This window comes from Lonchura striata, chromosome 32 (genome assembly GCF_050655825.1).
Source record: "Lonchura striata isolate lonStrDom1 chromosome 32, ASM5065582v1, whole genome shotgun sequence".
In the NCBI taxonomy this organism is placed as follows: Eukaryota; Metazoa; Chordata; class Aves; order Passeriformes; family Estrildidae; genus Lonchura; species Lonchura striata.
Genome location: NC_140734.1, coordinates 9,795,718 through 9,820,860, shown reverse-complemented (window position 1 = coordinate 9,820,860; position 25,143 = coordinate 9,795,718). Strand labels below are relative to the sequence as shown.

Genomic DNA, 25,143 nt, shown 5'->3' with positions numbered 1-25,143 from the left:
AAGGGAGCCCTACAAACTGACATCAGGAACCTGGACTGCTGAGTTTTCTTTCCCAGGGAAAATGGAAAAAGGATGTGCCCAGGGGCCCCTGGCCTGGACTGCAAAAAATCATTATATCGAAGGATGGAGCCCACACAAAAGTTGTGCCCACCTCAAACTTGTGCTGCCCTGATAGACCCAAGGGAGCCCTACAAACTGACATCAGGAACCTGGACTGCTGAGTTTTCTTTCCCAGGGAAAATGGAAAAAGGATGTGCCCGGGGGCCCCTGGCCCTGACTGCAAAAAATCCTTATATCGAAGGATGGACCCCACACCGAAGTTGTCCCCACCTCAAACTTGTGCTGCCCTGATAGACCCAAGGGAGCCCTACAAACTGACATCAGGAACCTGGACTGCTGAGTTTTCTTTCCCAGGGAAAATGGCCAAAGGATGTGCCCAGGGGCCCCTGGCACTGGGCAGGGACCTCACTGCAAAGAATCCTTATATCGAAGGATGGACCCCACACCGAAGTTGTCCCCACCTCAAACTTGTGCTGCCCTGATAGACCCAAGGGAGCCCTACAAACTGACATCAGGAACCTGGACTGCTGAGTTTTCTTTCCCAGGGAAAATTGAAAAAGGATGTGCCCAGGGCCCCTGGCCCTGACTGCAAAGAATCCTTATATCGAAGGATGGACCCCACACCGAAGTTGTCCCCACCTCAAAATAGTGCTGCCCTGATAGACCCAAGGGAACCCTACAAACTGACATCAGGAAACTGGACTGCTGAGTTTTCTTTCCCAGGGAAAATGGAAAAAGGATGTGCCCAGGGTTCCCTGGCCCTGGGCTGGGGCCTCACTGCAAAAAAACCTTACATCGAAGGATGGACCCCAGACCGAAGTTGTCCCCACGTCAGACTTGTGCTGCCCTGATAGACCCAAGGGAGCCCTACAAACTGACATCAGGAACCTGGACTGCTGAGTTTTCTTTCCCAGGGAAAATGGAAAAAGGATGTGCCCAGGGGCCCCTAGCCCTGACTGCAAAAAATCCTTATATCGAAGGATGGAGCCCACACCGAAGTTGTCCCCTCCGCAAACTTGTGCTGCCCTGATAGACCCAAGGGAGCCCTACAAACTGACATCAGGAACCTGGACTGCTGAGTTTTCTTTCCCAGGGAAAGTGACCGAAGGATGTGCCCAGGGGCCCCTGGCCCTGACTGCAAAAAATCCTTATATCGAAGGATGGACCCCACACCGAAGTTGTCCCCACCTCAAACTTGTGCTGCCCTGATAGACCCAAGGGAGCCCTAAAAACTGACATCAGGAACCTGGACTGCTGAGTTTTCTTTCCCAGGGAAAATGGAAAAAAGATGTGCCCAGGGGCCCCTGGCCCTGGGCCCCGGGCCCTGACTGCAAAAAATCCATATATCGAAGGATGGACCCAACACCGAAGTTGTCCCCACCTCAAACTTGTGCTGCCCTGATAGACCCAAGGGAACCCTACAAATTGACATCAGGAACCTGGACTGCTGAGTTTTCTTTCCCAGGGAAAATGGAAAAAGGATGTGCCCAGGGGCCCCTGGCCCTGACTGCAAAAAATCCTTATATCGAAGGATGGACCCCACACCGAAGTTGTCCCCACCTCAAACTTGTGCTGCCCTGATAGACCCAAGGGAGCCCTACAAACTGACATCAGGAACCTGGACTGCTGAGTTTTCTTTCCCAGGGAAAATGGAAAAAGGATGTGCCCAGGGGCCCCTGGCCCTGACTGCAATAAATCCTTATATCGAAGGATGGACTCAACACCGAAATTGTCCCCACCTCAAACTTGTGCTGCCCTGATAGACCCAAGGGAGCCCTACAAACTGACATCAGGAACCTGGACTGCTGAGTTTTCTTTCCCAGGGAAAATGGAAAAAGGATGTGCCCAGGGGCCCCTGGCCCTGACTGCAAAAAATCCTTATATCGAAGGATGGACCCCACACCGAAGTTGTCCCCACCTCAAACTTGTGCTGCCCTGATAGACCCAAGGGAGCCCTACAAACTGACATCAGGAACCTGGACTGCTGAGTTTTCTTTCCCAGGGAAAATGGAAAAAGGATGTGCCCAGGGGCCTCACTGCAAAGAATCCTTATATCGAAGGATGGACCCCAGACCGAAGTTGTCCCCACCTCAAACTTGTGCTGCCCTGATAGACCCAAGGGAGCCCTACAAACTGACATCAGGAACCTGGACTGCTGAGTTTTCTTTCCCAGGGAAAATGGAAAAAGGATGTGCCCAGGGGCCCCTGACTGCAAAAAATCCTTATATCGAAGGATGGACCCCACACCGAAGATGTCCCCACCTCAAACTTGTGCTGCCCTGATAGACCCAAGGGAGCCCTACAAACTGACATCAGGAACCTGGACTGCTGAGTTTTCTTTCCCAGGGAAAATGGAAAAAGGATGTGCCCAGGGGCCCCTGGCCCTGACTGCAAAAAATCCTTATATCGAAGGATGGACCCCACACCGAAGTTGTCCCCACCTCAAACTTGTGCTGCCCTGATAGACCCAAGGGAGCCCTACAGACTGACATCAGGAACCTGGACTGCTGACTTTTCTTTCCCAGGGAAAATGGAAAAAGGATGTGCCCAGGGGCGCCTGGCACTGGGCTGGGGCCTCACTGCAAAGAATCCTTATATCGAAGGATGGACCCCACACCGAAGTTGTCCCCACCTCAAACTTGTGCTGCCCTGATAGACCCAAGGGAGCCCTACAAACTGACATCAGGAACCTGGACTGCTGAGTTTTCTTTCCCAGGGAAAATGGAAAAAGGATGTGCCCAGGGGCCCCTGGCCCTGACTGCAAAAAATCCTTATATCGAAGGATGGACCCCACACCAAAGTTGTCCCCACCTCAAACTTGTGCTGCCCTGATAGACCCAAGGGAGCCCTACAAACTGACATGAGGAACCTGGACTGCTGAGTTTTCTTTCCCAGGGAAAATGGAAAAAGGATGTGCCCAAGGGCCCCTGGCCCTGACTGCAATAAATCCTTATATCGAAGGATGGACCCAACAGCGAAATTGTCCCCACCTCAAACTTGTGCTGCCCTGATAGACCCAAGGGAGCCCTACAAACTGACATCAGGAACCTGGACTGCTGAGTTTTCTTTCCCAGGGAAAATGGAAAAAGGATGTGCCCAGGGGCCCCTGGACATGGGCTGGGGCCACACTGCAAAGAATCCTTATATCGAAGGATGGACCCCACACCGAAGTTGTCCCCACCTCAAACTTGTGCTGCCCTGATAGACCCAAGGGAACCCTACAAACTGACATCAGGAACCTGGACTGCTGAGTTTTCTTTCCCAGGGAAAATGGAAAAAGGATGTGCCCAGGGGCCCCTGGCTCTGGGCTGGGGCCTCACTGCAAAGAATCCTTATATTGAAGGATGGACCCCAGACCGAAGTTGTCCCCACCTCAAACTTGTGCTGCCCTGATAGACCCAAGGGAGCCCTACAAACTGACATCAGGAACCTGGACTGCTGAGTTTTCTTTCCCAGGGAAAATGGAAAAAGGATGTGCCCAGGGGCCTCACTGCAAAGAATCCTTATATCGAAGGATGGACCCCACACCGAAGTTGTCCCCACCTCAAACTTGTGCTGCCCTGATAGACCCAAGGGAGCCCTACAAACTGACATCAGGAACCTGGACTGCTGAGTTTTCTTTCCCAGGGAAAATGGCCAAAGGATGTGCCCAGGGGCCCCTGGCCCTGACTGCAAAAAATCCTTATATCGAAGGATGGACCCCACACCGAAGTTGTCCCCACCTCAAACTTGTGCTGCCCTGATAGACCCAAGGGAGCCCTACAAACTGACATCAGGAACCTGGACTGCTGAGTTTTCTTTCCCAGGGAAAATGGAAAAAGGATGTGCCCAGGGGCCCCTGGTCCTGGGCTGGGGCCTCACTGCAAAGAATCCTTATATCGAAGGATGGACCCCACACCGAAGTTGTCCCCACCTCAAACTTGTGCTGCCCTGATAGACCCAAGGGAGCCCTACAAACTGACATCAGGAACCTGGACTGCTGAGTTTTCTTTCCCAGGGAAAATGGAAAAAGGTTGTGCCCAGGGGCCCCTGACTGCAAAAAATCCTTATATCGAAGGATGGAGCCCACACCGAAGATGTCCCCACCTCAAACTTGTGCTGCCCTGATAGACCCAAGGGAGCCCTACAAACTGACATCAGGAACCTGGACTGCTGAGTTTTCTTTCCCAGGGAAAATGGAAAAAGGATGTGCCCAGGGGCCCCTGGCGCTGAGCTGGGGCCTCACTGCAAAGAATCCTTATATCGAAGGATGGACCCCACACCGAAGTTGTCCCCACCTCAAACTTGTGCTGCCCTGATAGACCCAAGGGAGCCCTACAAACTGACATCAGGAACCTGGACTGCTGAGTTTTCTTTCCCAGGGAAAATGTAAAAAGGATGTGCCCAGGGGCCCCTGGCCCTGACTGCAAAAAATCCTTATATCGAAGGATGGACCCCACACCGAAGTTGTCCCCACCTCAAACTTGTGCTGCCCTGAAGGACCCAAGGGAGCCCTACAAACTGACATCAGGAACCTAGACTGCTGAGTTTTCTTTCCCAGGGAAAATGAAAAAAGGATGTGCCCAGGGGCCCCTGACCCTGGGCTGGGGCCTCACTGCAAAGAATCCTTATATCGAAGGATGGACCCCACACCGAAGTTGTCCCCACCTCAAACTTGTGCTGCCCTGATAGACCCAAGGGAGCCCTACAAACTGACATCAGGAACCTGGACTGCTGAGTTTTCTTTCCCAGGGAAAATGGAAAAAGGATGTGCCCAGGGGCCTCACTGCAAAGAATCCTTATATCGAAGGATGGACCCCAGACCGAAGTTGTCCCCACCTCAAACTTGTGCTGCCCTGATAGACCCAAGGGAGCCCTACAAACTGACATCAGGAACCTGGACTGCTGAGTTTTCTTTCCCAGGGAAAATGGAAAAAGGATGTGCCCAGGGGCCCCTGACTGCAAAAAATCCTTATATCGAAGGATGGACCCCACACCGAAGATGTCCCCACCTCAAACTTGTGCTGCCCTGATAGACCCAAGGGAGCCCTACAAACTGACATCAGGAACCTGGACTGCTGAGTTTTCTTTCCCAGGGAAAATGGAAAAAGGATGTGCCCAGGGGCCCCTGGCCCTGACTGCAAAAAATCCTTATATCGAAGGATGGACCCCACACCGAAGTTGTCCCCACCTCAAACTTGTGCTGCCCTGATAGACCCAAGGGAGCCCTACAAACTGACATCAGGAACCTGGACTGCTGAGTTTTCTTTCCCAGGGAAAATGGAAAAAGGATGTGCCCAGGGGCCCCTGGCCCTGACTGCAATAAATCCTTATATCGAAGGATGGACCCAACACCGAAATTGTCCCCACCTCAAACTTGTGCTGCCCTGATAGACCCAAGGGAGCCCTACAAACTGACATCAGGAACCTGGACTGCTGAGTTTTCTTTCCCAGGGAAAATGGGAAAAGGATGTGCCCAGGGGCCCCTGGCCCTGGCTGCAAAAAATCCTTATATCGAAGGATGGACCTCACACCGAAGTTGTCCCCACCTCAAACTTGTGCTGCCCTGATAGACCCAAGGGAGCCCTACAAACTGACATCAGGAACCTGGACTGCTGAGTTTTCTTTCCCAGGGAAAATGGAAAAAGGATGTGCCCAGGCGCCTCACTGCAAAGAATCCTTATATCGAAGGATGGACCCCAGACCGAAGTTGTCCCCACCTCAAACTTGTGCTGCCCTGATAGACCCAAGGGAGCCCTACAAACTGACATCAGGAACCTGGACTGCTGAGTTTTCTTTCCCAGGGAAAATGGAAAAAGGATGTGCCCAGGGGCCCCTGACTGCAAAAAATCCTTATATCGAAGGATGGACCCCACACCGAAGATGTCCCCACCTCAAACTTGTGCTGCCCTGATAGACCCAAGGGAGCCCTACAAACTGACATCAGGAACCTGGACTGCTGAGTTTTCTTTCCCAGGGAAAATGGAAAAAGGATGTGCCCAGGGGCCCCTGGCCCTGACTGCAAAAAATCCTTATATCGAAGGATGGACCCCACACCGAAGTTGTCCCCACCTCAAACTTGTGCTGCCCTGATAGACCCAAGGGAGCCCTACAAACTGACATCAGGAACCTGGACTGCTGAGTTTTCTTTCCCAGGGAAAATGGCCAAAGGATGTGCCCAGGGGTCCCTGGCGCTGGGATGGGACCGGACTGCAAAGAATCCTTATATCGAAGGATGGAGCCCAGACCAAAGTTGTCCCCACCTCAAACTTCTGCTGCCCTGATAGACCCAAGGGAGCCCTACAAACTGACATCAGGAACCTGGACTGCTGAGTTTTCTTTCCCAGGGAAAATGGGAAAAGGATGTGCCCAGGGGCCCCTGGCCCTGACTGCAAAAAATCCTTATATCGAAGGATGGACCCCACACCGAAGTTGTCCCCACCTCAAACTTGTGCTGCCCTGATAGACCCAAGGGAGCCCTACAAACTGACATCAGGAACCTGGACTGCTGAGTTTTCTTTCCCAGGGAAAATGGCCAAAGGATGTGCCCAGGGGCCCCTGGCCCTGACTGCAATAAATCCTTATATCGAAGGACGGAGCGCAGACCGAAGGTGTCCCCACCTCAAACTTGTGCTGCCCTGATAGACCCAAGGGAGCCCTAAAAACTGACATCAGGAACCTGGACTGCTGAGTTTTCTTTCCCAGGGAAAATGGCCAAAGGGTGTGCCCAGGGGCCCCTGGCCTTGGGCTGGGCCCTGACTGCAAAGAATCCTTATATCGAAGGATGGAGCCCAGACCGAAATTCTCCCCATCTTAAACTTGTGCTGCCCTGATAGACCCAAGGGAGCCCTACAAACTGACATCAGGAACCTGGACTGCTGAGTTTTCTTTCCCAGGGAAAATGGGAAAAGGATGTGCCCAGGGGCCCCTGGCCCTGACTGCAAAAAATCCTTATATCGAAGGATGGACCCCACACCGAAGTTGTCCCCACCTCAAACTTGTGCTGCCCTGATAGACCCAAGGGAGCCCTACAAACTGACATCAGGAACCTGGACTGCTGAGTTTTCTTTCCCAGGGAAAATGGCCAAAGGATGTGCCCAGGGGCCCCTGGCCCTGACTGCAAAAAATCCTTATATCGAAGGACGGAGCGCAGACCGAAGGTGTCCCCACCTCAAACTTGTGCTGCCCTGATAGACCCAAGGGAGCCCTACAAACTGACATCAGGAACCTGGACTGCTGAGTTTTCTTTCCCAGGGAAAATGGCCAAAGGGTGTGCCCAGGGTCCCCTGGCCTTGGGCTGGGCCCTGACTGCAAAGAATCCTTATATCGAAGGATGGAGCCCAGACCGAAATTCTCCCCATCTTAAACTTGTGCTGCCCTGATAGACCCAAGGGAGCCCTACAAACTGACATCAGGAACCTGGACTGCTGAGTTTTCTTTCCCAGGGAAAATGGGAAAAGGATGTGCCCAGGGGCCCCTGGCCCTGACTGCAAAAAATCCTTATATCGAAGGATGGACCCCACACCGAAGTTGTCCCCACCTCAAACTTGTGCTGCCCTGATAGACCCAAGGGAGCCCTACAAACTGACATCAGGAACCTGGACTGCTGAGTTTTCTTTCCCAGGGAAAATGGCCAAAGGATGTGCCCAGGGGCCCCTGGCCCTGACTGCAATAAATCCTTATATCGAAGGACGGAGCGCAGACCGAAGGTGTCCCCACCTCAAACTTGTGCTGCCCTGATAGACCCAAGGGAGCCCTACAAACTGACATCAGGAACCTGGACTGCTGAGTTTTCTTTCCCAGGGAAAATGGCCAAAGGGTGTGCCCAGGGTCCCCTGGCCTTGGGCTGGGCCCTGACTGCAAAGAATCCTTATATCGAAGGATGGAGCCCAGACCGAAATTCTCCCCATCTTAAACTTGTGCTGCCCTGATAGACCCAAGGGAGCCCTACAAACTGACATCAGGAACCTGGACTGCTGAGTTTTCTTTTCCAGAGAAAATGGCCAAAGGATGTGCCCAGTGGCCCCTGGTCCTGACTGCAAAAAATCCTTATATCGAAGGAGGGAGCCCAGACCGAAGTTGTCCCCAACTCAAACTTGTGCTGCCCTGATACACCCAAGGGAGCCCTACAAACTGACATCAGGAATCTGGGCTTCTGAATTTGCTTTCACTATGTAGATATCCCTCATTCATTGGCAGGGCCCTGCGATCCCCTTGGTTTTCAGGTCCCACGTTTCCTTTTGCTTCCTCAATGTCAAATCCTCACTGGATTTCCCTCATCTTGCATCTCCCACCCCCAAGTACTCAGGGATTTTTTTTCATGCCGAATACCTGTTTTAATCTGACAGTACAAAGCTTCGGCTTGATTTTTTCTGTGCTTGATTTCTCCTTGGGAAATCTGCCACCATATAACCCTAACCACAACCACTTTGCTTTGCTCAGAATTCACAACCTTCAGACCAGCATCATGGCACCTTACCCACTGGCCCTCCACTGGCACCTTCCCAAAGCATTCCAGTAATGCTCCACATTTTCAGTGGGCATCCTGTCTCGCCCTCATCCTGACCCTAAAAATACACCAAGGAATTCTAAAATAGCCATTAGGAAGGTATAACAATTCTCTAAAAGATGCCAGAGAAAGCCTTCAAAAATCCCCTAATAGCCCTGCAAAAAAAAACACTCAAGGAAGCCTGCTCTGCCTCCAAACCCCTTCCTGTTGCCCTCTAGCCCACAGATGTCATCCCTACCTTTTCGCAGCGGGTCCTGTTGTCCTCTGAGGGTTCTGGCATTGTCCTGGTGCGAGGGTCGCTGCCCTGTCCCACTGGGAGGCTTCCGGTGTGGTCTCGCTGTCAGGCTTGCTGTGCTGTGCTGCTGTTGTTAGGGGTGAAAAGGGAAAAGGCTGCTTAGGGTGAGGTTAGGGCTGGGTGAGGGGTGCTGCACCTGTACCCTAACTTGCCTCCTAAGCTGTACGCTGTAGCCCTGATCCCCACTGGACTGTCCAGCCCTCAGACCCTCTCCCTTCACCCCTGACCCCTCCCTCAGCCCCCCAGCCCTCAGGCTCTGGCTGTCACCCTCGAACCCCCCTTTGCCCCTCAAGCCCCCTCTCCTCTGCTCCTCAGCCCCCAGCTTCTCTGTGTCACCCTCCAGCTGCCCCTGCCCCCCTCAGCATCTCTCTGTGTCACCCACTGTCCCCTCCCCTGTTCCTCCCTCAGCTCCCAGCCTCTGTCACCCTCAAGCTGTCCCTCAGCCTCTATGCCATGAAAAGACCCTAAAAAACCCACAAAAATGCCCTAAAAAAACCCTCATCTTCAAAATGTCTTTAAACCCCGACAAAAACATGAAAATAGCCTCAGAATGCCCTTAAAATACAATAAAAATACTCTACTTTAAAAAGCCCCTAAAACACCCCTAAAAACCCCCAAAGAACGTTTAAAAAATATCTCTAAATATTCCTAGAAGAGCTCTAAAAATAGCCCCAAAATCCTTAAAACACATTGATGAGACCCTAAAGAAACACCGCAGCGAGGGAGGCTGGAAGATGCGAAGCCGCGCTCCCGGCCCCGGGCGCAGCGCGGCTCCGGCAGGAAAGCGGCTCCTCCGGCAGGAAGAGGCGGCGCCAGGCCAGGAGACCCCCGCCCGCTGCCCCCGGCCCGGCGGGGCCGGCACCGGGCCCGGGGGGCCCCGGCGGCGCCCGAGCCCCGCGCCCGGAGCGGACGGAGCGGCGGCACCGGCGCGGCGCCCGCGCCGCCTCCCCCGCCCGCCGGCCCGGCCAAAGCTCCGCTCGGCTCCGCACGGCTCGCACCGGCGCGGCTCCGGCGGGCCCGCGGCAGCCCAGCCGCGCCCAGCTCCCCTTCCGCCCCGGCCAGCCCCGGCACTGCCGGCAGGGCTCCGCGCCGGACCCTTCGCTGCCGGGCCGGGGGCAGAAGAAGCGCCCCGAATGCAGCGGCACAGCCCGATCCCCGCCCTGCCAGCGCTGCCACGGCTGCAGCTCCCTTCCTCTGAAGCCCCGACACTGATGCCACGCTCCGGCGCTCACCTCACCCTAACAAGGGAAAAGAAATGTAGGCTTCCCTTCAATCGTGTCCCCTAGAAGAGAAGAAAAGAAGCAGCTTTCCTCAAATGATGGCAAAAGGGAGAATTTTACCTCAATCCAAACCCCTTAAAAGGTGGGACCACAGGACTGCCCCCTCCAATTCAACCCCAGGATGACGAAATTTCAAAGGGAAAGGAGAAAAGTCCCCGCTATAAAGGCACAGCACCGGCTCACCTGCTTGGCTGCTGCTTCTCGGCACAAAGGTTTGTCCCTGGGCTCCTCCTTTGAGCAATGCTCCACGTATCCAAGTGTGTATCCAGGTGATCCCCCGGACCCTGTCCAAAGCGCCCACCGTCCTTCCAGGAGACAGCCCCGCGAGCCCCCCACAAACTCCTCTTCTCCAGCAGCTCTGTGCAAAACCCGGCTGAGGCAAAGCCTCACCCTTAAATAACCTCCCCCCGGCAGGACACGCCCCTCCTCCTCATCAACTTAACAGCTCGCACCTGCTGCTGTTGCCACTCTCCAACAGCGTCTCTTGGTCTCTCCCTCTCCAGCACACAGCCCACTTCTCACAGACACAGATCCAACAGAAATCTGCTACAGGTGTTGGCTTTTCTTAATCCACCTGGTTACATGATTAAAACACATACATGCATTGATGGTCATTGAGAGAAAGCTTTCCCCTGGAGAAAACAGTCCTTTTGCCGGCACACTTTGATACACCTTCGGAAAAAGCAGAATCTGCACCAACTCCTAAGACCCCTGCCGAGGAACCCAGCCCTGCCTGGGACACCCAAAGCAGCAGACCTTGAAAAAGGAGGGGAAAAGTCAAGCTTGGAGTGGAAAAAGAGGATAGAACTACAGCAGCCTTTAAAAATGCCTGCACAGAGCAATAGTGGGAACCAGACACATTTATTCTTTCCTTGCTTTCTGTGATGACATAAATAGGAAGTAAGAACACGTTAAACAAAAGGCAGAGCTAGGATTTTACAGGTCTTCATTTTGGCAGCCTGCATGACAAACACCTCTTCCAGGACTGCGATGCCTTTTGGGGAATGGCAGAGAACGGAGGCAAAAGGTGCCGGGAGCCCTTTCTGTTCCCTTCAGCCCCTGCAGCCCCTCCGGTGCTTTCAGGGCACTCTCTTGGTTTGTTCCTAGAGAAAAAGGCTAGGGCATGATTTTCAAAACTACTGCCCGTCCCCAGTCAGAGTTTCCTACATTCCTGGGTACAAATGAGTGGATGGAGGGAGTGGATGGATGCTGTCCAGCAGTGTCCCCAGGGGCATCTGGAGTGTTCACACTGCTGAGCTGAGAAAAACTCACAAAACCCAGCCCAGGGGCCTGTGATCCTCCACCCACCCGGGGGAACTCCGGGTGCTGTAAACAGAGGCCACAGCACACACCAGGCTCTGCTGTGCCCGGTGAGGAGTCTCTGTATGAGCCCTGAGCCCTGGCATCGCCTCCCAAACACCACAGAGACCTCTTGTGCCATCAGAGAAAAGCCCTGGAGCAAACGTGTGTCCCCAGCACGATCAACAAGAGATGCAGAATTACCTCCTCAATAAAAACACTGTTTCTGATGGAAATGTTACCTCTGTCAACTGTGAGGATTTTATAGGAATACTGGCTCAAGAATTCAGTGACTTCAGGGATTCCATACCACAGGTTCCTGGGACTGCTTGGGCATCCAGAGCCTATAGTATTGGTTAAACTGGTAGAGCTGAGGATACTTATCAGCTTTGTCACAGAGCTGGAACGTCACGCAGGGAGCAAGGGGTTCTCTCGGAGAGTGCAGGAGGCCAGTGAAAACAGCACCAAGGTCCTCCACGACGTCTGCTCCTAGAAAAGCCAAATAAATTAAACTATTGACATGAGCACGGACACTGGGGCAACCTTCCTTACTTTGGGCCTTGCCAGCAGCCGACAGAGCCTCACGCAGAAAAGAACTGATCGAGATCAAAAAGTGTTCCTAGTGACCTAGACAGGTGCTCCTGGCCGCTGAGGTACCTGAAAAACCCTCCAGACATCATCAGCTCTTGCTTAAGCAAATAATCCACCTTCACCGTGTTGTGCCAAAAACACGCCCGGCCCTTAACAGGGAGAGACCCTGCCAGGCACCGCCTCAGAGAAGAACCGAGCTGTACTGGGGGGACACACCCAGCCAACGTGTACGAGTTAAACAGAATTTTCTCTCAGAACTGGGACTTTCAGCACCCCCCAGGTGCTACTCGACTGCCACATACACACAGAGGGCTTCGTGAGGTGCTCTGGGGTTGGCCAGTCCTGCTCCAAGCCCTGCTGATGCCCCGGTGGTTTTAAGGATGTCCTCAAGGAGGTGGTAGAACCTCACAGTGTTTGCCCCTGGAGCTTAATTTCTGAAGTTTTCCTTGGGAAACGCACCCACTTCCTACTTAACAAGGCAGTCCCCTCTCCCTGCTCTCAGGAAGAGCTGCCCACAGGCACGGGAACCACCTTCCTCTCCTGATCGCCACGCTCTGCCCTTAAAACGCTGTTACTGAGGCCAGCTACTTCCACACCAAGACTGTCCATGCAGGGACAGTGTCCCTTCTCTTCAGGGTCAGGGAAAAAGGGCAGAAGCACCTACAGAGCTTCAATGCCCCTCCTGAGCACAAAGCACCGTGAATCTGCACCTCCTGCTGCTTGCAGGGAAGATAATAAAATGCCTCAAGGTAAAAAATGATAAATGGTAAAAAATTATTACAAGAGGGTAGAAGTGATGCTGCTTTCACTCCACTGCTAGAAATGACACATAAAACATAAAAAAAAACCCTGTACCTGTTCCATTTTCAGACTGAAACAACAGCATATTCCTGGCTGCTCATGCAGCAGGGACAACAGCACTGAAGGGAAATGTTTGGATAATCATGTCTTCATTTAAAGAGAACCCAATTCCTTCATCTAAGCCATCACTGCCCTCCATCAGAACAGCCAGCACATCCACGACATCTAATAAGCGAAGGAAAAAATGTAAGCAGAGGATCCAGACTTACTGGGAAAACAACAGAGGTAGAATGCAACATTCCAGGAACACAAGGTAGCTTTTTAGTCACAAAAAAAAAGAAAGAAAAAAAAAAACCACCCAAAAAAAACCTAAAAAAAAAAAACCACCAAAAAACAAAAAACCCCAAAAAACCCCAAAGGCACATTTGCCAGGCAATACAATGTTAGGGGCAGCACAAAAATCACAGCTGTACTTCACTCTGCCTTTCAAAGCTGCTGTCCAGCACAGGTTGCCCACAGAAGCTGTGGCTGCCCCCGGATCCCTGGAAGTGTCCAAGGCCAGGCTGGACAGGGCTTGGAGCACCCTGGCATGGTGGAAGGTGTCCCTGCCCATGGCAGGGGTGGAACGGGACGAGCTTTAAATAAAGGTGCCTTCCCATCCAAACCCTTCTGGGATTCCACGATTCTGTGAGCAGCCCCAGGCAGAAGGGCTAAATTTCCATTGTGGTTCGGAAATGCTGCTGCAAGAGCACAAACAGATTTCAAATACTGTTCAAGTGGCACAACCACATCAAAAATTACATCTGGGGGTAAAGTGGCAACTCTGCAATTCCAGCCTCTGATACCAAGGACACATGGAGGGCTGAATCCAGGGGGCGTTCGGGGTCCGAGTCGGGGTCGTCTTCATGAGCCACCAGCCTGGGGACCCAAAAATCGGGGGGAACCCCGAATTGGGGGGGGACCCAAAATTGGGGGGGTCCTGGGGGGCTCTGGAAGGTCTTTGCAGCATCCCAGGAGGAATTTTGGGAGTCCCAAGGGGGGGTTTGGGGAGTCATGAAGGGAATTTAGGGGGTCTCAGAGAGTTTTTGGGGGGTCCCAGGAGGAATTTTGGGGACCCTGATGGGAATTTTGGGGATCCCAGGGGGTGTTTTGAGGTCCTGGAGAGGTTTTTGGGGGGGTCTCAGGGAGTTTTTGGGGTCCCAGGAGGAATTTCAGGGGTCCTAAAGAGAAATTTGGAGGTCCCAGAAGGTGTTTTGGGGTGACAAATAGAATTTTGGGGGTTCAAGGGGTGTTTTGGGGTCCCGAAGGGAATTTTGGGGGTCCCAGTGGGGTTTTGGGGGTCCTGAAGGGAATTTTGGGCGTCCCAGGGGGGGTTTTGGAGTCCTGGGGAGAATTTTGGGTATCTCAAGAGGTTTTTGGGAGGAATTTTGGGGTCCCAAAGAGAATTTTGTGGGTCCTGGGGAGGGTTTGGGTCCTGAAGTAGAATTTTGGGGGTCCCAGGGGGTTTTGGGGGGTCCCAGGAGGAATTTCAGGGACCCTGATAGGAATTTTGGGGGTCCCAGCAGGGGTTTTGGAGTCCCAAAGGGAATTTTGGCCAACCCAGGGGGAGTTTTGGAGTCCTGGGGAGAATTTTGAGGGTCTCAGGGGGTTTTTGGGTGGAATTTTGGGGGTCCCGAGTGGAATTTTGTGGGTCCTGGGGAGGGTTTGGGGTTCTGAAGGGAATTTTGGGGGTTTCTGGGAGTTTTTTGGGGGTTCCAGTAGGAATTTTGAGGTCCTGAAGGGAAATTTGGGGGTCCCAGGGGGGGTTTTGGGGTCCCAAAGGGAATTTTGGAAGTCCCAGGGGGGATTTTGGGGTCCTGGAGAGGTTTTTGGGTGTCCCAGGGGGCCTTGTGATGTCCTGGAGAGAATTTTGGGGGTCTCAGGGGGTCTTGGGGAGGAATTTTGGGGGTCCCAAGTAGAATTTTGTGGGTCCTGGGGGGGGTTTGGGGTCCTCAAGTGGATTTTGGGGGTCTCAGGGGGTTTTGGGGGGTCCCAGGAGGAATTTAGGGGTCCTGAAGGGAATTTTGGGGTCTCAAGGAGTTTTGGGGGGTTTCAGGAGGAATTTCGAGGACCCTGATGGGAATTTTGGAGGTCCCAGGGGGGTTTTTGGGGTCCCAAATGGAAGTTTGGGCGTTCCGGGAGGGGTTTTGGGGTCCCAAAGGGAATTTTGATGGTCTCAGGGGGGTTTTGGGAGGAATTTTGTGGGTCCCGACCAGAATTTTGAGGGTCCTGGGGGTGGGTTTGGGGTCCTGAAGGGAATTTTGAGGTCTCACGAAGTTTTTGGGGGGTCCCAGAAAGAATTTCGGGGACCCTGATGGGAATTTTGGGGCTCCCGGGGGGGGGTTTGGGGTCCCGAAGAGAATTTTGGGGGTCTCAGTGGGGTTTTGGGTCTCCCAGGAGGAATTTCAGGGACCCTGATGGGAATTTGGGGTGTCCCAGGGGGGCTTGTGGTGTCCTGGGGAGAATTTTAGGGGTCTTGGGGGTTTTTTGGGAGGAATTTTGGGGGTCCCGAGTGGAATTTTGTGTGTCCTGGGGAGGGTTTGGGGTTCTGACGGGAATTTTGGGGACTTCTGGGAGTTTGTGGGGGGTCCCAGGAGGAATTTGGGGTTTGTGAGAACCCCAGCCTTTCTCTGGGGTCTCATGTGGTGAAATTCCTCCTCCAACCCGTGCTTCCAAAGAAAAACTCCGCAGGCTTTAGCTGTTCAGTCTCAAGGCAGTTTATCGCTAGTTATCTAACAGATTATGTTCTTGCACTGCGGCTGTTTGATCAGCGGCCTGGGTAGAGGCACACACACACCCTGACATCCTCTCTATCTGCTGTCTTCTTCGTCTCTCCCCCCACCCAGGGCTGCTGCTATCTTTTATAAGATATATTACGTATAACATGTTTACAATTATTCCCCAGTACCTACTACCTACGTTGCCAAGTGTTTTTCTACTCTAAACCAATCTGTGAGTGCCAACATCACCAAGAACATGGAGGTAAGGAAAAAGAAGGAGGAAGAACAGGATCAGCCCACTTTCCTCCATCTTAGAACTCCTGACCCCCATGTACAAAGTGAAAACCCCCCTGGACATGTGCTAAAACCCCCTTGTACAATACTAAAAAAATTTCCCCTCTACTTTGTAATTACTTTTACTATACTATCTAACCTTTTGTGATTGCTTGTTCCACCTCCAAAATTGGTAACTCATTCCATGGCTCAAACTCACAATCACAGCTGTTTCCAGCTGCCTGCCAGGGTCCCAAATGCTTCTGACCAAGGCCTGGAACCACTAAAAATGTCTGAGAGACATTATGAGTTCCCACAGGGGTCCTGAAAAGAAATCTGGGGGTCCCAGGGGGGGTTTTGGGGTCCTGAAGGGAATTTTAGGTGTCCCAGGGGGTTTTTGGAGTCCTGGGGAGAATTTTGAGGGTCTCAGGGGAGTTTTGGGAGGAATTTTGGGGTCCCGAGTAGAATTTTGTGGGTCCTGGGGGAAGTTTTGAGGTCCCGAAGGGAATTTTGGGAGTCATAGGGGGAGTTTTGAAGTCCTGGGGAAAATTTTGAGGGTCTTAGGGGGTTTTTGGGAGGAATTTTGAGGGTCCCGAGTAGAATTTTGGGGATCCTGGGGGGGAGGTTTGGGGTCCTGAAGTGAATTTTGGGGTCTCAGGAAGTTTTTGGGGGGTCCCAGAAAGAATTTTGGGGACCCTGATGGGAATTTGGGGCTCCCGGGGGGGTTTTTGGAGTCCGGAAGGGAATTTTGGGGGACCAGGGGGGGTTTTGGGGTCCCAATGGGAATTTTGGGAGTTCCAAGGGGGTGGGTTGGGGTCCAGAAGGGAATTTTAGAGGTCTCAGGGGGTTTTTGGGGGTACCTGGAGGAATTTCGGGGACCCTGATGGGAAATTTGGGAGTCCCAGGGGGGGTTTTGGGGTCCTGAAGGGAATTTTGGGCGTCCCAGGGGGAGTTTTGGAGTCCTGGGGAGAATTTTGGGGGTCTCAGGGGGTTTTCGGGAGGAATTTTGGGGGTCCCGAGTAGAATTTTGTGGGTCCTGGGGAGGGTTTGGGGTCCTGAAGGGAATTTTTGGGTCTCAGGGAGTTTTTGGGGGGGTCCCAGGAGGAATTTTGGGGACCCTGATGGGAATTTTGGGGGTCCCAGGGGGGTTTTTGGAGTCCCGAAGGGAATTTTGGGGGTCCCAGACGGGGTTTTGAGGGTCCCAAAGGGAATTTTTTGGTCTCTGGAGTTTTTGGGGTCCCAGGAAAAACTTCGGGGTCCTGAAGGGAATTTTGGGAGTCACAGGGGGCGTTTTGGAGTCCTGGGGAGAATTTTGGGGGTCTAAGGGCTTTTTTGGGAGGAATTTTGTGTGTCCCGGGTAGAATTTTGGGGGTCCTGGGGAGGTTTTATGGTCCTGAAGTGAATTTTGGGGTCTCTGGGAGTTTTTGGGGGGTCCCAAGAGGAATTTTGGGGACCCCGATGGGAATTTTGGGGATCCCAGGGGTGTTTTGGGGTCCCGAAGGGAATTTTGGGAGTCCCAGGGGGGGGGTTGGAGTCCTGGGGAGAATTTTGATGGTCTCAGGGTTTTTTTGGGAGGAATTTCGGAGGTCCTGAGTAGAATTTTGGGGGTTCTGGAGGTGGGTTTGGGGTCCTGAAGGAAACTTTGGGGGTCTCAAGGAGTTTTGGGGGGTCCCAGGAGGAATTTCGGGGACTCTGATGGGAATTTTTAGGGGTCCCAGGGGGGGTTTTGGAGTCCCGAAGGGAATTTTGTGCGTTCCAGGGGGGGTTTTGGAGTCCTGGGTGGAATTTTGAGGGTCCTGGGGGTATGTTTGGGGTTCTGAAGGCAATTTTGGGGTCTCACGAAGTTTTTGGGGGGTCCCAGGAGGAATTTCGGGGACCCTGATGGGAATTTTGGGGGTCTCAGGGGGTATTGGGGGGTCCCATGAGGACTTTCGGGGTCCTGAATGGAATTTTGGGGTGTCAAGGAGTTTTGGGAGGTCTCAGGAGGAATTTCGGGGAGTCTGATGGGAATTTTGAGGGGTCCCAGGGGGGGTTTTGGAGTCCTGGGGAGAATTTTAGGGGTCTCAGGGTTTTTTTGGGAGGAATTTTGGGGGTCCCGAGTAGAATTTTGTGGGTCCTGGGGAGGGTTTGGGGTTCTGAAGGGAATTTTGGGGGTCTATGGAAGTATTTGGGGGGTCCCAGGAGGAATTTTGGGGTCCTGAAGGGAATTTTGGGGGTCCTAGGGGGGGTTTTGGGGTCCCAAAAGGAATTTTGGGCGTCCCAGGGGGTTTTTGGGGGTCCCAGGAAGAATTTCCGGGTCCTGAAGGGAATTCTGGGGCTCCCAGGGGGGTTTTGGGGTCCCAAATGGAATTTTAGGCATTCCAGGGAGAGGTTTGGAGTCCTGGGGAGAATTTTGAGGGTCTCCGGGGGTTTTTGGGGGGAATTTTGGAGGTCCCGAGTAGAATTTCTTGAGTCCTGGGGGAGGTTTTGGGGTCCTGAAAAGAATTTTGGGGGTCTCACGAAGTTTTTGGGGGTCCCAGAAATAATTTTGGTGACCCTGATAGGAATCTGGGGGGTCTCAGGGGGTTTTGGGGGGTCCCACGAGGAATTTTGGCGTCTTGAAGGGAATTTTGGGGTCTCAAAGAGTTTTGGGGGCTTCCCAGGAGGAATTTTGGGGACCCTGATGGGAATTTTGGGTGTCCCAGGGGGGTTTTCGGGGTCCTGAAGGGAATTTTGGTGGTCCCAGGGGGGTTATCTGGGTTCTGAAGGGAATTTTGTGGGTCCCAGGGGGGTGTTCTGGGTTCCGAATGGAATTTTGTGGGTCCCAGGGGGGTTTTTGGGGTCCCTAAGGGAATTTTGGGCGTTCCAGGGCCGTCCCGATGGTTTTGGGGTCGCGCTGGCTGCGGGGCTGCAGTACCGCCCTGTGTCCACAAGGCGGCAGCATTTGTCAAGTGAGTCCGCGACAAGATGGCGGTCCGTGGGGACCTTGATGGTGACAGGCGTTTTTTGCCGATGCCTGTCGGCTCCCGCCAAAAACCCGCACGCTCGCGGCGCTCCTGACCCCACAGCCCGTGTGCACGGCATCGTAACCGCCGCGGAAAATCCCGTCGCGGGGCGCCGGCGGTGCGGGCAATTCAGGCAGTGTAAAAAACAGACACGGGTCCTCGAATTTCAACGTCCTCGTTTTCGCGCCCTCTCGAGAAGGTCAAGCGAGTCCGCGCCAAGCCCCTCCCAAGATGGCGGCCGCGGGCGGCGGGCTGCAGTGCCGCTCTCTGCCCACACGGCGGCAGCACTGTGCCGTCAGCAGCGAATGCCCCAAAGATCCGCGCGGGAAAGAACGGAACAAAAACCCTGCCTCGGACCCGATAGGAACCGAAAGAAAAAACCTTTCCTCTTAAACTGCATTTCAACAGAGTTTATTTTTACATTTTTCACATTTATATTCACATTCGGATTTATAATGTGTATTGATATATAATTGTATTTTCATAATTCCTTACATTTATTCAATTTATTATATTTTATTATATTTTAGATTTTATACATATCTTAATAGATTGCTTACATATTTCTATAGTTAGATTTAGAGTTCTAAAAGGTTTATATTGATTAAAATAAAAACCTGACTCTATCCAAGTAAAAATCTTTTTAAAAAACCCTTTATTTAAACTCCATTTAAATTTATTTCTATTTTTCGCATTTATAGTCAAATTTACATTTTAAATGTAGATTGATGTATGGTGCTATTTATAGTCTATCTCTTCCTAATACTATTTTTATTTCTATTTTATATTTTTATATATATCTGTATACATTGAATATATATTTCCATATTTAGAACAATATCAAAATAAAATGTATATTCATATTTTTTCCATTAAAGCCCTGCCTCTAACCAAATAACAAACAAAAACAAAAACAAAAAAATCTTTCTATAAACAATACTTGAATATATATTGAATACACCCTGCATTACAAATTGCAGGGGAAATGGATTCCCTCATGATTTGAACACAAGAAATAATGGAAAAGGAAGCTTTTTCCCACAATTTAAACCCCTTTTCTCTCCATAACCCCTCATTTTTCTGGGAGCGCTGTGGAAGGTCTGGGGGTTCTAAGGAGGGATTGACACAATAAAAGGGGAAAGTTGAAAGCTCTCCCGTGGAACCCCACATGCTGCCCGGCCTGCTCAGGTGCTGCCCCTTGGCAAGAGGGCTCTTCCCTCGGCATTTTCTCAAAGGGATGCTCGTGCCCGGGTGGGTCCAGCTGCTCCCCGGTCCCTGCTGGATGTTCCAGCCATAGCTCCTGGAGGGACACTTGGGATACCCCTGTTAGCCCCTCGGGATTAGCAGCTCCCTGTGCAGGTGTGCCCAGGTAGCTGCACTGAAAGCAGCTGCTCACACGGGGAGCTGCTACACCTAGGAGTGGGGGATGAGGTGAAGAAAGGTCCTGTGGGGTGTTCCCTTCCCTACGCAGGCCTTTGCCAGACCCTTCAACAATGCGGTGCCAGATTTTCATTGCCAAGATAATTAACAGTCTTTCCCCTGGCCAAACAGGAATTGTGCTTCCAAAATTGCAAACAGTGAATGATTTCTTGCAGACACCAGCTGCCAACACCAGGAACTCTCACTGCCTTTGGAGAGCAGCACGCCTCCAGTGAACACACATCAACACACAGGGAGGGTGAGGTAGGTTTTACACGGAAAAAGGGCAGAGGTCGGGTCACAAGGCCTGTGGCCCCAGGTGACTTTCTACATCTTTTTGTTCTGAATGGCACAGGATTTCTCCAGCAGCAAAACTGCTGACAGCAAGAATTCTGCCTGTCCTGGAAGAGACAAGGACCTCCTCAAAATTGACATCAGGAAGTGAAGAGGGAGAGCCATGTTTCACACAGAATAGGGCCAGTGACAGAGTCCAAGAGCCAGAAGCCATGAAAAAAGGGTTGCCCCTTGGAAATCTGAATGGAGAAGGATGTGTTGTGGACCCAAGCTGCTTTCATGTCGATGAGGGGTTGCCTTGATGATCCCAAACAAAAATCGAAAACTGACGTCAGGAACCGGGACTGGCGAGAATGCATTCCTAGAGAAAATAGCTTGAATTCACGCAGACCACCATGCGGTCCTGGGTGGGCAGCTGAGTGCAGGAAATATGAACATAGAAAAATACAATCCAGGGCAAACCGCACCCACCTCAAACTTGTGCTGCCCTGATACACCCAAGGGAGACCTACAAACTGACATCAGGAACCTGGACTGCTGAGTTTTCTTTCCCAGGGAAAATGGAAAAAGGATGTGCCCAGGGGCCCGTGGCCCTGGGCTGGGCCCTGACTGCAAAGAATCCTTATATCGAAGGATGGACCCCACACCGAAGTTGTCCCCACCTCAAACTTGTGCTGCCCTGATACACCCAAGAGAACCCTACAAACTGACATCAGGAACCTGGACTGCTGAGTTTTCTTTCCCAGGGAAAATGGCCAAAGGATGTGCCCGGGGGCCCCTGGACCTGGGCTGGCACCTCACTGCCAAAAATCCTTATATTGAAGGATGGAGCCCAGACCGAAGTTGTCCCCACCTCAAACTTGTGCGGCCCTGATAGACCCAAGGGAGCCCTACAAACTGACATCAGGAACCTGGACTGCTGAGTTTTCTTTCCCAGGGAAAATGGCCAAAGGATGTGCCCAGGAGCCCCTGGCCCTGGGCTGGGCCCTGACTGCAAAGAATCATTATATCAAAGGATGGAGCCCAGACCGAAGTTGTCCCCACCTCAAACTTGTGCTGCCCTGATAGACCCAAGGGAGCCCTACAAACTGACATCAGGAACCTGGACTGCTGAGTTTTCTTTCCCAGGGAAAATGGAAAAAGGATGTGCCCAGGGGCCCCTTGCCCTGACTGCAAAAAATCCTTATATCGAAGGATGGACCACACACCGAAGTTGTCCCCACCTCAAACTTGTGCTGCCCTGATAGACCCAAGGGAGCCCTACAAACTGACATCAGGAACCTGTATTGCTGAGTTTTCTTTTTACGGGGAAAAGGGACAAAGCTTTTGCCCAGGGGCCCCTGGCCCTGGGCCGGGCCAGCACTGCAAAAAATCCTTATATCGAAGGATGGAGCCCAGACCGAAGTTGTCCCCACCTCAAACTTGTGCTGCCCTGATAGACCCAAGGGAGCCCTACAAACTGACATGAGGAACCTGGACTGCTGAGTGTTCTTTCCCAGGGAAAATGGAAAAAGGATGTGCCCAGGGGCCCGTGGCCCTGGGCTGGGCCCTGACTGCAAAGAATCCTTATATCGAAGGATGGACCCCACACCGAAGTTGTCCCCACCTCAAACTTGTGCTGCCCTGATACACCCAAGAGAACCCTACAAACTGACATCAGGAACCTGGACTGCTGAGTTTTCTTTCCCAGGGAAAATGGAAAAAGGTTGTGCCCAGGGGCCCCTGGCCCTGACTGCAAAGAATCCTTATATCGAAGGATGGACCCCACACCGAAGTTGTCCCCACCTCAAACTTGTGCTGCCCTGATAGACCCAAGGGAGCCCTACAAATTGACATCAGGAACCTGGACTGCTGAGTTTTCTTTCCCAGGGAAAATGGCCAAAGGATGTGCCCAGGGGACCCTGGCCCTGACTGCAAAAAATCCTTATATCGAAGGATGGACCCCACACCGAAGTTGTCCCCACCTCAAACTTGTGCTGCCCTGATAGACCCAAGGGAGCCCTACAAACTGACATCAGGAACCTGGACTGCTGAGTTTTCTTTCCCAGGGAAAATGGAAAAAGGATGTGCCCGGGGGCCCCTGGCCCTGACTGCAAAGAATCCTTATATCGAAGGATGGACCTCACACCGAAGTTGTCCCCACCTCAAACTTGTGCTGCCCTGATAGACCCAAGGGAGCCCTACAAACTGACATCAGGAACCTGGACTGCTGAGTTTTCTTTCCCAGGGAAAATGGAAAAAGGATGTGCCCAGGGGCCCCTGGCCCTGACTGCAAAGAATCCTTATATCGAAGGATGGACCCCACACCAAAGTTGTCCCCACCTCAAACTTGTGCTGCCCTGATACACCCAAGGGAGCCCTACAAACTGACATCAGGAACCTGGACTGCTGAGTTTTCTATCCCAGGGAAAATGGAAAAAGGATGTGCCCAGGGGCCCCTGGCCCTGACTGCAAAAAATCCTTATATCGAAGGATGGACCCCACACCGAAGTTGTCCCCACCTTAAACTTGTGCTGCCCTGATAGACCCAAGGGAGCCCTACAAACTGACATCAGGAACCTGGACTGCTGAGTTTTCTTTCCCAGGGAAAATGGCCAAAGGATGTTCCCAGGGGCCCCTGGCCCTGACTGCAAAGAATCCTTATATCGAAGGATGGACCCCACACCGAAGTTGTCCCCACCTCAAACTTGTGCTGCCCTGATAGACCCAAGGGAGACCTACAAATTGACATCAGGAACCTGGACTGCTGAGTTTTCTTTCCCAGGGAAAATGGCCAAAGGATGTGCCCAGGGGACCCTGGCCCTGACTGCAAAAAATCCTTATATCGAAGGATGGAGCCCTGACCAAAGTTGTCCCCACCTCAAACTTGTGCTGCCCTGATAGACCCAAGGGAGCCCTACAAACTGACATCAGGAACCTGGACTGCTGAGTTTTCTTTCCCAGGGAAAATGGAAAAAGGATGTGCCCAGGAGCCCCTGGCCCTGGGCAGGGACCTCACTGCAAAGAATCCTTATATCGAAGGATGGACCCCACACCGACGTGTCCCCACCTCAAACTTGTGCTGCCCTGATAGACCCAAGGGAGCCCTACAAACTGACATGAGGAACCTGGACTGCTGAGTTTTCTTTCCCAGGGAAAATGGCCAAAGGATGTGCCCAGGGGCCCCTAGCCCTGACTGCAAAAAAATCCTTATATCGAAGGATGGACCACACACCGAAGTTGTCCCCACCTCAAACTTGTGCTGCCCTGATAGACCCAAGGGAGCCCTAAAAACTGACATCAGGAACCTGTATTGCTGAGTTTTCTTTTTACAGGGAAAAGGGACAAAGCTTTTGCCCAGGGGCCCCTGGCCCTGGGCCGGGCCCTGACTGCAAAAAATCCTTATATCGAAGGATAGAGCCCACACCGAAGTTGTCCCCACCTCAAACTTGTGCTGCCCTGATAGACCCAAGGGAGCCCTACAAACTGACATCAGGAACCTGGACTGCTGAGTTTTCTTTCCCAGGGAAAATGGAAAAAGGATGTGCCCAGGAGCCCCTGGCCCTGGGCAGGGCCCTGACTGCAAAGAATCCTTATATCGAAGGATGGACCCCACACCGAAGTGTCCCCACCTCAAACTTGTGCTGCCCTGATAGACCCAAGGGAGCCCTACAAACTGACATCAGGAACCTGGACTGCTGAGTTTTCTTTCCCAGGGAAAATGGCCAAAGGATGTGCCCAGGGGCCCCTAGCCCTGACTGCAAAAAAATCCTTATATCGAAAGATGGACCCCACACCGAAGTTGTCCCCACCTCAAACTTGTGCTGCCCTGATAGACCCAAGGGAGCCCTACAAACTGACATCAGGAACCTGGACTGCTGAGTTTTCTTTCCCAGGGAAAATGGAAAAAGGATGTGCCCAGGGGCCTATTGCCCTGACAGCAAAGAATCCTTATATCGAAGGATGGACCACACACCGAAGTTGTCCCCACCTCAAACTTGTGCTGCCCTGATAGACCCAAGGGAGCCCTACAAACTGACATCAGGAACCTGTATTGCTGAGTTTTCTTTTTACAGGGAAAAGGGACAAAGCTTTTGCCCAGGGGCCCCTGGCCCTGGGCTGGGCCGTGACTGTAAAAAATCCTTATATCGAAGGATGGAGCCCACACCGAAGTTGTCCCCACCTCAAACTTGTGCTGCCCTGATAGACCCAAGGGAGCCCTACAAACTGACATCAGGAACCTGGACTGCTGAGTTTTCTTTCCCAAGGAAAATGGCCAAAGGATGTGCCCAGGGGCCCCTAGCCCTGGGCTTGTACCTCACTGCAAAAAATCCTTATATCAAAGGATGGAGCCCAGACCGAAGATGTCCCCACCTCAAAATTGTGCTGCCCTGATAGACCCAAGGGAGCCCTACAAACTGACATCAGGAACCTGGACTGCTGAGTTTTCTTTCCCAGGCAAAATGGCCAAAGGATGTGCCCAGGGGCCCCTGGACCTGGGCTGGGCCCTGACTGCAAAAAATCCTTATATCGAAGGATGGAGCCCAGACCAAAATTGTTCCCACCTCAAACTTGTGCTGCCCTGATACACGCAAGGGAGCCCTACAAACTGACATCAGGA

General features: G+C 52.5%; 1 long non-coding RNA gene across 3 annotated transcripts; it reads right to left on the bottom strand.

Moving 5' to 3' along the window:
* Positions 1-7,880: 7,880 nt before the first annotated feature.
* On the bottom strand, positions 7,881-16,208 carry LOC144247791 (uncharacterized). 3 transcript variants are annotated; one of them, XR_014950618.1, is made up of 4 exons: positions 10,576-16,208; positions 10,307-10,407; positions 10,076-10,125; positions 7,881-8,910 (listed from the first exon to the last, which is right to left on the bottom strand). It is a non-coding gene; the product is annotated as an uncharacterized LOC144247791 (long non-coding RNA). The 3 variants fall into 3 exon arrangements; XR_014950617.1 differs by having other exon boundaries at positions 10,307-11,911; positions 12,869-16,208; XR_013341316.2 differs by having other exon boundaries at positions 10,307-16,208.
* Between the last annotated feature and the right edge of the window lie 8,935 nt (positions 16,209-25,143).